Here is an 11,746-nt window from a genome sequence, read left to right as displayed (position 1 = left end):
GGGGACCTAGCTATCTATCTTCTTGTGATATACTGTAGTTTATCCCCCTGACACCAGGGTCCACGACCTTGCCTGTCTGCCCATGATGGAGAGATGTGTTCTGCATAGCACACCTCAAGCATCACACCCAAGGGTCAGGATAAACTACGACAAGACATGCAATTTCTTACACACACATTGCGTTTTATGTCATTCAAGCCAAATGGCTCAGTCACTCTACAAACACTGCACCAACAAATTAGAGGGTCATGTGTGTCTGTTGCACAGCTGTGATGCTAACTGTCTTGCAACCCTCCCTTGCTGTCTGTAGTCACTACTCTGCTTTTCCTTCCCTCTGCTTCCCACGGAAGCACAGCCCAAGAGGAAACTCAGGGATCCATATTAGGCCCCTGCACGGTAAGGGGCACATTTTACTTGGAGCTCCGTCTAGGTCTAAGTCATAAGATTTCATTTGCCACGGTCTTGCTGATTAATATCACCTTGTAATAACTATATACATATCTATATATAAAATGTATTTATTTATATAAAGCTATAGATATATAAATATGGTTTAAAATAAATAATAAATAATATATAATATACAATTATTTCAATACATTAATTATAATTATAGAATATGTTAATAATTATAACATATACTTATAAATAATAATATAATAAATAATATATATATTTTAAATCTATGGCTTGGAGAATCATTTACTGTTAGAAAACCCCTTCATCTGGGTATGTTTACTATGCTGAAAAATATTGCTAAAAGCTCTTGAGTCTCCAGGGTATAATTTGATGTAATGAAAGAAAAGAAAATCTCCTGCTCGGTGAATGAATCTGGGACAGATGGAACAGAATACACCAAGAATTAAGAAAAACAGGTTTGAAAAGTTAATTTTGTTCCCCCCTCCCTCCTCTCCTCCATAGTAAGGTATCCAGTTTCTGAAAAGAAAAGTAATTATAACATTTAGACTGCATATTGTAAAAAATCATAAGGGTTTTGAATTCTTATGGTAGAGTGGCTGTGTGGGATGTCTATTTACTTTCAGCTAAAATTTTCTTTGCTTAAGTTATGTGCATAAGTTTTGCTTTCCACATTTAATTTTAGGATGACACTCAAGTTTGAGAAAATATTTACACAAAGAAAACTAAGCTTATATTGTACTATTATTAACCCCAATCCTGCTGACACTTAACAGCATTTCTTTGTCCGTATCAAATCCAAAATTCTAGCCCTTGTGAAACTGTAGGCCCACCCCTCTGAGCTGTGTGTTAGGTATTTTTGTGGATTTGGGTTTTTTTTTTTTTTAATGTAACTTAATTGGTTTGAGGCACAGGAAAAGCCACTACTACAAAACACTGAAACATAATAATTCTGGTGTCTTGGGATATAGGCATAATCATATAAGAAATTTTTTATATTACTGGGCACCAGGAAAAACATTTGGCTTATTGCATGGCAAGCAGATCCTTGGTGAAGGAAGGCACTTGGTAATCTATTAATATCCAAGGGTCTGTTGTGTACCTCTTCCACTCCATAGGAGTCAAAGGAGGAGGGAGGGCAGGAGAAGAAGAGGCATTCCCTGTCTCCAAGCAGCTGCCATTAAGTAGGAGGCTTCCTGAAATATTACAGTAGCCAAGTAAGTAAGCAAATAAATCAGTGGAGAAAGAAATGTGACAAATCGGCCTCAGTTGGCTCCTTGCTTCAAAAAGAAATTTTCTTGCAAACAGGGGAAGAGGTTTCCCCTCTGAGGGTGGAGTGACCCCTCATGGCAGTTGGATTTCTTCATTGTGGCCGGCTGTGTTCTGTGCATTTCAAAGCAACTTTGATCCCAGCAGTCTCTCTTTTTCCTTTTCTTCTCCCATTTTTCACTCTAAGTTGAAACACTGCATTAAGTGAGTGTTTGGAAAGAGCAACACCAATGGAAGAGGTGCACGGGCCTCTCGAGAGTTCTGGCTTCATGCACTGGAGGCAGGAAGAACCACAGGAAATCAGCAACACCTGCTTCTGAGGAGCACAAAATGGCATTTGCTGGGCTGCAATGGGAGGGTTGGTCGAGAGCCCTTTTTGAACAAGAACCCAACCCAAATGAGCTTCAGGAATAAAGGAGTGTGTCAGGAGGATACGGAGTAAGGAATGTGGCTGGAGCCTCAGTGAGGGTGCCTGTCTGGGCAGCTTTCCTCCTTCTCCAGGTTGGCTTCAATCTTCTCTCACTCTGTGGGAATGCTTTCCTCACAGAATTGGATGTGGGGCTACCTTGAGCTCATCTAACAGCTTCAGCCCTTCAGTGAGAGGTCCCCTCCTGGACCCACTGACTACAACCAAGAGTTAAACCTCCTTTATATGACTGTGGCATGTGATATCATGTTGAATCAGGTGTGAACCACATGTATGTATGTATGTATGAACCTCATTTATGAGTAACAACCATGAAGCAATGATGTGGAGCGTCCTTTTTAGAAGGGAGCCATTCAGGGAAGACAATCCCATGGGAGTGCACCAGAAGGTAGACTGTCTATTGGCCTTTCATTCCAAGATAGCATTTCTCGGGGCACCTGGGTGGCTCAGTGGGTTAAGCTGCTGCCTTTGGCTCAGGTCATGATCTCGGGGTCCTGGGATCGAGTCCCGCATCGGGCTCTCTGTTCAGCGGGGAGCCTGCTTCCCTCTCTCTCTCTCTCTGCCTGCCTCTCTGCCTACTTGTGATCTCTCTCTGTCAAATAAATAAATAAAATCTTAAAAAAAAAAAAGATAGCATTTCTCTGAGTCTTCCACAAGGTCTACAAAACATCAAAATGTCAGGACAAATCAGTAGGAAAAAAATTAAATCAACCAGTTGCTTTGATATTATGTAGACTAAACTTAGTCATCAGGATTGGTCATTCTTGATGTATAAGCACCTTCCCTCAGCTTTTTGGAATAGGACAGGTGACCTGAGTGATAAGACATGACAATGTCACCTCCACCATCCCCTTGGACCAGCTGGCTTTTGTAGCTCCTCCTTGGACACAGAGATTCTATCCTTCCCTGGAAAAAAGATGTGTGACAGTTAATGTTATGTTATCTTGACAAGCTCAGCCATGCACAGATAGCTGGTAAAACATTATTTCTAGGTGTGTCTGTAGGTGTATTTTTGGAAGAAATTAATATTTGAATCAGTAGCCCCAGTAGAGCAGTCTGTCCTCATCAGTATGGGCAGGGATCATCCAATCTGCTGAGGGTCCAAATAGGAAAAAAAAAAAAAAAGTGATGGAAAGGTGAATTCCCTCTCTCTTCTTGAACTAGGATGTCCATGTTTCCTGGCTTCAGACATCAGAGCTCCTGGTTCTCAGGCTTTTTGAATCGGACTGCTGGTTTTCCTGGGTCTCCAGTTTGCATATGGCAGATTGTGGAACTTTTCAGCTTCCATAACTGTGTGAGCCAATTCCTATAATAAATTTCCATACATATATCTTATTAGTTCTGTTTTTCTGGAGAACTCAGAGTGTTTCAGGCAGAAGAGGAAGCACTCGGCGTTGCTTGCCTCAGAGAATATGTTTTTTCCTGGATTCCTGGCCATGTACAACAATGAGCCCATTTGGCATGGGTAGCCACTTCTGTGGGGGTGATTAGGAAATGCCCAGGTAATTTTTTTTTTAACTAAATATGCCCACAAAGCCCGCAGAGGTGCACATTTATTTCTAAGTTTTGGTATGGTTCTCTTATATCTGGTGAGCAGCAAGTTTTATGCCAGTTTTCCAGCCTGATACCAAAATGCAGCAGTTGCAATTGATTTGTTTCAAACACCATATTCTCGAATTTTATTTTATGTCCTTATTAATAACCATGTCCCAAACATGGTTCTTATAAATACATAAATATTTTAGCATAATGTTTAATGACAGGCAAATCTAAATATACTGAAATGTAAAATGTTCAAGTTAAAAAATTGTGTATCATAAAAGAATAGAAGGAAATGGAGTCGTTACTTTTCCATAATGTCCCCATTAGGATCTGGGAAAAAAGATAAGATTAGTTAAGTGGCATTTCTGTGTCACATATAACAGATAACCATCTTTCCCAGAAGACCAGTGATGTTCCCATTATGAGTTGAAGGGAACTGAAATCTAATCCCATCTCCCGGGCAAAATGTCATCTAAAATGATTATTTAGTTTTGTGTGTGTGTGTTTGATTTTTTTGAGATATTACTGGGATTGTCACACGAAGAAGAAAACCTCAGAAAAGAATTCAAAGTTACCATGAACACATTTGAGAAATAGCCACTCAGGAGAACATTAGGATGTCAAATTTCAATTATCAGTTTAGAAAATGACGACCAGGATTTATGCAATGGGATGTGACACCTTTTGGACAAGGTATATTTTTCTTATTTCCTGGTGCAATCCTTGCACTTATCACAGTGACTGGAAAATCACAATCACTCCACTTGTTGACTTAATGAATAAATTATTTACTTACCTATACCTTGCTTTATCTTAAGAAATGACTAGTTAGAATAAACAGAGCTAAAAAAAAGAAAGACCTGAGGAATCACAATGAATCATAAAGTGCACTTAAGTGCAAATTAAAAATTAAGATGACTCTTTTTTTGGGGGGGGGTGCAGAGAAGAGGTGGAGGGAGGGAGAGAATCCTAAGCAGTCTCCATGTCCAGCATGGACCCTGACACAGGGCTCCATCTCACAACCCTAAGACCATCACCTGAGCTGAAATCAAAAGTCAGATGTCCAACCAACTGAGACACCCAGGTGCCCCAGAAACTAAGATGATTCTTAATGAAAAGGAAGAGTCACTTCCATTTATGTTTGAGAGTTGCTTAATAGAGTACTTGACAGTGTAAGCAAGGAAGACATTGATTAGCTGTCTTTTACCTTCATTTAAAATCAGACAAGAGAAAATGAGTTAGACATTAGTATGTGATATTTGAGGTAGACATAAGAAAGTGATTTCTGGTGACACTGATTTTCAAAATCTTTAGCCGAGAAGTGTTCGTTGGCATTCCAGTTAAACATGGAAGATGGAACACATATGTCTATGTTTATATCCTCCAGCAACTGCACTGAAATCACAACAAAGGGGTTTTAAAAATGGGCATAAACCCACAAGACTAAGGAGAATGAGAAAAAAAAAACAATAACAACCAAATTTGGGAAGATAGAAAGAATACAGAAAAGGAAAAATAACCTAGTAGACCCTAGAAAACTTAATTTTAGTATGGCAGTGGGAAAAATTTAGAATTAAGCTGACTTATACTACATAAACCTCAAAAGGCCTAATGATTTGTAGCACTGGATATCTCTGCAAGTAGGTTAAAGTAAGGTGACTAAAATAAGAGGGTTTTTAGAAGTCTGGTGAAGAAACAACCAGACCTCCTGATCAAGATTTTCTCTCCCATTTTAGGTGGCCACTTTTCATCTGCATCCTGCATGGTCCAAAACTGAAAATTTATTCTTTGACAAAGATAAAAATGAGGGTTTCTAGATTGAAAAAAGGAAGTAAAACTATACAGGAAGAGAAAACAACAATATCCAAAGCAAAGCAAACCGAAACAACAACCAAACTGTCAGTGATATTATTACGTAGATAAGGGGATATAATGAAACCACAAAACAAGAACAGGATGGTATGGAAAGGAACATTCAAGGAACAACAGTAGAAGAAAAAATTATCAGGAACAAATACCACAGCCATAGAGATCACAAGTCAGTGGAAAGGTTTGAAAAGAAGTTGAGAAAGAATTTGAGAAAGCAGAACCAAATGAGGAGGAAATGTAACATAAGAGAAAAGAATTAGAGGAGCACTCCAGTAGAGTCAATATTAAATACTGACAGTACCCAAAAGAAAGAACAAAGAGAAAGAAATGATCAATGAAATAATACAAGAAAATTTCCCATAAAGGAAGGACCCAAGTTTAAGGCTTGAAAAAAACACAGCAAGCATGCAGTACAAGTGTTATAAATAAACCTCGCCAAAGCACACATTATGACATTTTGGGACATTTAGGACAAAAAAGATCCTACGATTCAATGAACGAGAGAGAGAAAGAAAGGTCACTGTGAAGGATTCAGAATCAGAAAGGCTTCAGGCTACTCAAGGACACTAGCCAATTGCTAAAAGCCAAAGAAGTGCGATTTTTATAATTCTAAAGAAAATGGTTTCCTACAGAGAATACTATACCTAACTAATACAGCAAAAAAATTATGAGAGGAAAAGAAAGATATTTTGAGAGAAGTAGGTCTCAGAAATGTGCTTCTTATATGTTCTGTCTCAGGACACTAGAGTAAGATGTACTTCTCACTGGAAGAGAGGATAGACCAAGGAAGTGGAACACAGGATAAAAGACCAGGTGGTAAAGAGAGAAGATAAATAAAGGGAGCCCTGATAGGGACCGGGAAGGGAGAGCCAGGAGACAGCTGTGTGCAGGCATAAAGGGCAGCTCCTCCAGATTGGACTAAGTCAGAAGTCTCTGGGAGAGGCTTCATCTGGAAGTTTAAACTGATAACAATCCCGATGTGTCTGAATGTCTTGAGAGATTATATCACTAATGAAGCTTTCTTGGTGGGATTAATGAAATGTGTGTAGAAAATCAGGCAAATTAGGGAGATGAAATGTGAACTCAGGGGAAAAAAAAATTGTGCAAGAAAGCAAATGCAAACTTGGCTTACTATATGACCTACCTGGGAACAGTGCTACAAAGTCATAAGACGAAAACAACAAAGATTGATCTCACCAAAATTGTGACTTAACTTTATAATGCCTAAAACTGAGAAATGAAGGATACAAGCTTGTATTTAGAGATATGGAGATGAACATCAAAATAATAAGCTGAAGGTGTTGAAAGGGGTTGCCTCTGGAAAGGGGGAAATGGCAGTGATGTGGGGGATAACTGTTTTTATAAGGAAATGTGTATGACTAATTGACTCTTTTGTGTATACACATGTTTGAGTTTGGCAAAACTAAACACTAATGGAAAGGAAAAAAGAAAGGAAGGGAGAGAGAGAGGGAGGAAGGAAGAGGAGGAAGAAGAGAAAGAAGGAAGGGAGGGAGGGAGGGAAGGAAGAAAGAATGAAAAAAAGGGCAAGGAATGAAAGGAAAAGAGCCTCGTAGATTCTTTTCTCTGGACAGACGACACTTCGGTTAATATATGAACTTGTTGGTGTACAGGGCTCTGGACCTCAGGCAGCAGAATTTTGAGAATGCAAAAATTGGTTTACCGTGTGTTGGCACATTTCCCCTCCTTTCTTCACAACATTAATTGTAGGTTTTAGCTTACTTTTGAACTGACTATAATCATTCATTAACAAGCCAAATGAATGTCACAGGAAAATTCTCCCAATTTAGGCTGGGCTAAGACAGACATGTCTGAGGTGAGTCAATTAACACCAATGTCGCCTTTGCCCAGCTGTTCACACATTCATGGTACACTCGGGAGATCACAGCTATGTTTGTTGAATTTATAATCCAGATTGAAGGAGAACTTTACAGCTATTTAGAACAGATTTGTGAAGATAACCCTTTGATCTTCCCCGATTTATGCACTTGCAGGTTGGGCGGCTGTGTGGAACAGAGGAGCGGGGCACTTCTGTGGAATAACAAGAGGCAAACAACCTTGAAACTGACGCTGACCTCCTGGGTGTCATTTGACCTCAGTGGGAGGAGATTTGTAACAAGGCACACTTTGTAGCAGCCTCCCATTTTGCATTGCAAGACAGGCTGTCAGAATCACTGGATATCAACTCTCTTGCTTGACTAAAAGGGGCATTTGAGAGACTTGGGGGCAGCTAAGTGGGAGGGCAGTGAAAAGGCCCCTTGGACTTGGTTTCAAATTTCAGCCCTGATGTTCATTTGGGCAATTTACATCACATCTCCAAGCCCGAGTTTCCTTACCTATGAGATAAGGATTACAATGTTCTTTCAAAGGTTCCTAAGAGGATTATCTGAGGTCCTGTAAACAAGCAGAGAAGATCGACCATACCAGGTGTTCAATGAATGCAACTTTTATTACCCTAAGAATTGCTTCATCTTCAATCTCGATAACCACGGGCTCTACTTCATCTGAAAAAAGATGACCCCGTCGAGCAGTATCATCTACAGTTCCACTTGGGACCCATCACACGCATTCTTTTACGTGGCCAGAAGAACAACTCTAGAAGTAGGATGAGCAGGGTCACCTGGGTGGCTTAGTTAAGTGTCCGCCTTTGGCTTCGGGCCAAGATCTCAAGGTCCTGAGATTGAGCCCTGCATCGGGCAATTCTCCCTCTCCTGCTCCCCCTTGCTTGTGCTCCTTTCTCTCTCTGTCAAATAAATAGATAATGCCTTAAAAAAAAAAAAAAAAAGAAGCAGAATGAGCAGGACCAGAGGAGTTAAAAAACCTCCAACTGGTCATCCAACTGGTAAGTAGGTAAGCTGAGTTGAATCCAGGACTCCAAATCATTTGAACTCACATGTAGGAGTGTTCTCACCAGTGTAATTTCTGGGGAGCAGTGTGAATTATTAGACAGCTCTTCCTTGCACTGAGGTAGAATCAATCAGCCTTTGAAGTCAGCTCCTTTTTTTGCTGTGATGACCCTTAAAGAATTTGAAAACAGCTACTCTGCTCTTCAGGCTTCCAGACCTCCCAGTCAATGGTTGGAAGCTAAGACTTCAATTACCACCATTTCTAGGTAAGATGCTAAATGTCCTTCAGGCATAAGCACCCATGAGGACATGAGCATCTTGGATCATTGGCCAAGGTCACTTTCTTTTTTTTTTTTTTGTCATGTAATTCAATTAGCCAACATAGAGTAGATCATTAGTTTCAGATGTAGTGTTCAATAATTTATCAGTTGCGTTTAACACCCAGCGCTCATCACATCACATGCCCTCCTTAATGCCCACCACCCACTTGCCACACCCCATCCACCTCCCCTCCAGCAACCCTCAGCTTGTTTCCTATAATTAAGAGTCTCTGATGGTTTTTCTCCCTCTCTGATGACCTCCCATTCAATTTTCCCTCCCTTCCCCTATGATTCTTTGTGCTGTTTCTTTTTTTTCCCCCTCTGTGCTGTTTCTTATATTCCACATGTGAGTGAAAGCATATGATAATTGTCTTTCTCTGGTTGATTTATTTCACTCAGCATAATACCCACCAGTTCCATTTGTGTCGATTTACATGGTAAGTATTCAACTTTTCTGATGGCTGATATATATATATATATATATATATATATATATATATAAAATCACATCTTCTTTATCCATTCATCTGTCAATGGACATCTCAGCTCCTTCCACAGCCTGGCTATTGTGGACTTTGCTGCTATGAACATTGGGGTGCAGGTGCCCCTTTGGATCACTACATTTGTATCTTTGGGGTAAATATCAAGTAGTGCAGTTGCTGGGTCATAGGGCAGCTCTATTTTTAACTTCTTAAGGAACCTCCTTATTTTTCCAGAGTGGCTACACCAGCTTGCATTCTCACCAACAGTGTAAGAGGGCTCCCCTTTGTCCACATCCTTGTCAACATTTGTTGTTTCCTGTCTTGTTAATTTTAACCATTCTGACTGGCGTGAGGTGGTATCTCATTGTGGTTTTAATTTGTGTTTGCCTGATGCCAAGTGACATGGAGCATTTTTTCATGTGTCTATTGGCCATTTGTATGTCTCCTTTGGAGAAATGTCTGTTTGTGTCTTCTGCCCATTTCTTGACTGGATTTTTTTGAGGGGTGGGTGTTGAGTTTGAGAAGTTTTTTATAGATCGTGGATACTAGCCCTTTATCTGATATGTCATTTGCAAATATATTCTCCCATTTCCTAGGCTGCCTTTTAGTTTTGTTGACTATTTCCTTTGCTGAAGATTTTTATCTTGATGAAGTCCCAATAGTTCATTTTTGCTTTTGTTTCACATGCGTTTGGAGATGTGTCTATCAAGAAGTTGCTGCGGCTGTGGTCAAAGAGGTTGCTGCCTCTGTTTTCCTCTAGAAGTTTGATGGATTCCTGTCTCACATTTAGGTCTTTCATCCATTTTTATTCTATCTTTTTGTATGGTGTAAGAAAATGGTCCAGTTTCATTCTTCTACATGTGGCTGTTCAATTTTCCCAGCACCATTTATTGAAGAGACTGTTCTTTTTCCATTGGATATTCTTTTCTGCTTTGTCAAAGATTAGTTGACCGTAGAGTTGAGGGTCCATTTCTGCGCTCTCTATTCTGTTCCATTAATCTATGGGTCTTTTTTTGTGTGCCAGTTCCATACTGTCTTGATGATTACAGCTTTGTAATAGAGCTTGAAGTCTGGTACTGTGATGCCACCATCTTTGGTTTTCTTTTTCTGGCTGTTTGGGGTCTTTTCTGGTTCCATAAAAATGTTAGGATTATTTGTTCCAGCTCTGTGAAAAATGTCAATGTTATTTTGATAGAGATTGCTTTGAATGTATAGATTGCTCTAGGTAACTTATATATTTTAACAATATTAATTCTTCCAATCCATAAGCATGGACTGTTTTTCCATTTCTTTGTGTCTTCCTCAGTTTCTTTCATAAGTGTTCTGTAGTTTTTAGAGTACAGATCCTTTACCTGTTTGGTTAAGTTTATACCTAGGTATCTTACAGTTTTGGGTACAATTGTAGATGGGATTGATTCCTTAATTTCTCTTTCTTCTGTTTCATTGTTAGTGTATAGAGATGCAATTGATTTCTGTGAATTGATTTTGTATCCTGCCATGTTGCTGAATTGTTGTATGAGTTCTAGCAATTTTGGGGTGGAGTCTTTTGGGTTTTCCACATAAAGTAGCATGTCATATGTTAAGAGTGAGTGTTTGACTTCTTCTCTGCCAATTTGAATGCCTTTCATTTCTTTTTGTTATCTGATTGCTGAGGCTAGGACTTCTAGTACTATGTTGAACAACAGTGGTAAGAGCGGGCATCCCTGTCATGTTCCTGACCTTAGAGGAAAAGCTCAAAGGCCCCATCAAAAAGAAGAATTACAGACTGATATCTTTGATGAATATGGATGCCAAAATTCTCACCAAGATACTAGCCAATAGGGTCCAACAGTACATTAAAAGGATTATTCACCACGACCAAGTGGGATTTAGTCTGGGGCTGCAAGGGTGGCTCAACATTGACATTTGCAAGTCAATCAATGTGATACGTCACATTAATAAAAGGAAGGACAAGAACCATATGATCCTCTCAATTGGCGCAGAAAAAGCATTTGACAAAATACAGCGTCCCTTCTTGATTAAAACTCTCCACAGTGTAGAGATAGAAGGAACATACCTCAATAGCATAAAAGCCATCTACGAAAAGCCCACAGCGAATATCCTTCTCAGTGGGGAAAAACCAAGGTCACCTTCAAGGGCATTTGGAAAATTTCTCCTCCCTGGTGACCATTTTGTGAACCCTGCAAGGTACTGGGTTTTCAGAGTCTCAGATGGTCTTACCCCAAAGCTCTTTGTGACAGCCTTTGTTATAAACATTAGACTTATTTAGTCATCTTTGGAAGCTTATGCCAGATTGAACAGTGCGAAGATTGGAGTAACCACCCGAGAGAAAGTTGTTCAAGGCCCATTTGCTCTTGGCCATGGCATCTTTATTATTGGAGTGGGCTCTGCACTCCTTTTTATTTAAATCAGCAAAGTGCATTTCGCTCACACGCAATTTTTTTCATGGACTGAAAACTGTAAATCCAAGGCTGCCAAGTTCATCTTCCTATAATCTGCTCTGCAACTCTGCAGGTGACCCCGATCCTCCATCAGTATGGAGGCCTTTGCATTTTA

The sequence above is a fragment of the Martes martes genome, assembly GCF_963455335.1.
Source record: "Martes martes genome assembly, chromosome: 14".
Lineage (NCBI taxonomy): Eukaryota > Metazoa > Chordata > Mammalia > Carnivora > Mustelidae > Martes > Martes martes.
The sequence above is the reverse complement of the archived record's forward strand: the minus strand, read 5'-3'. Positions refer to the sequence as shown.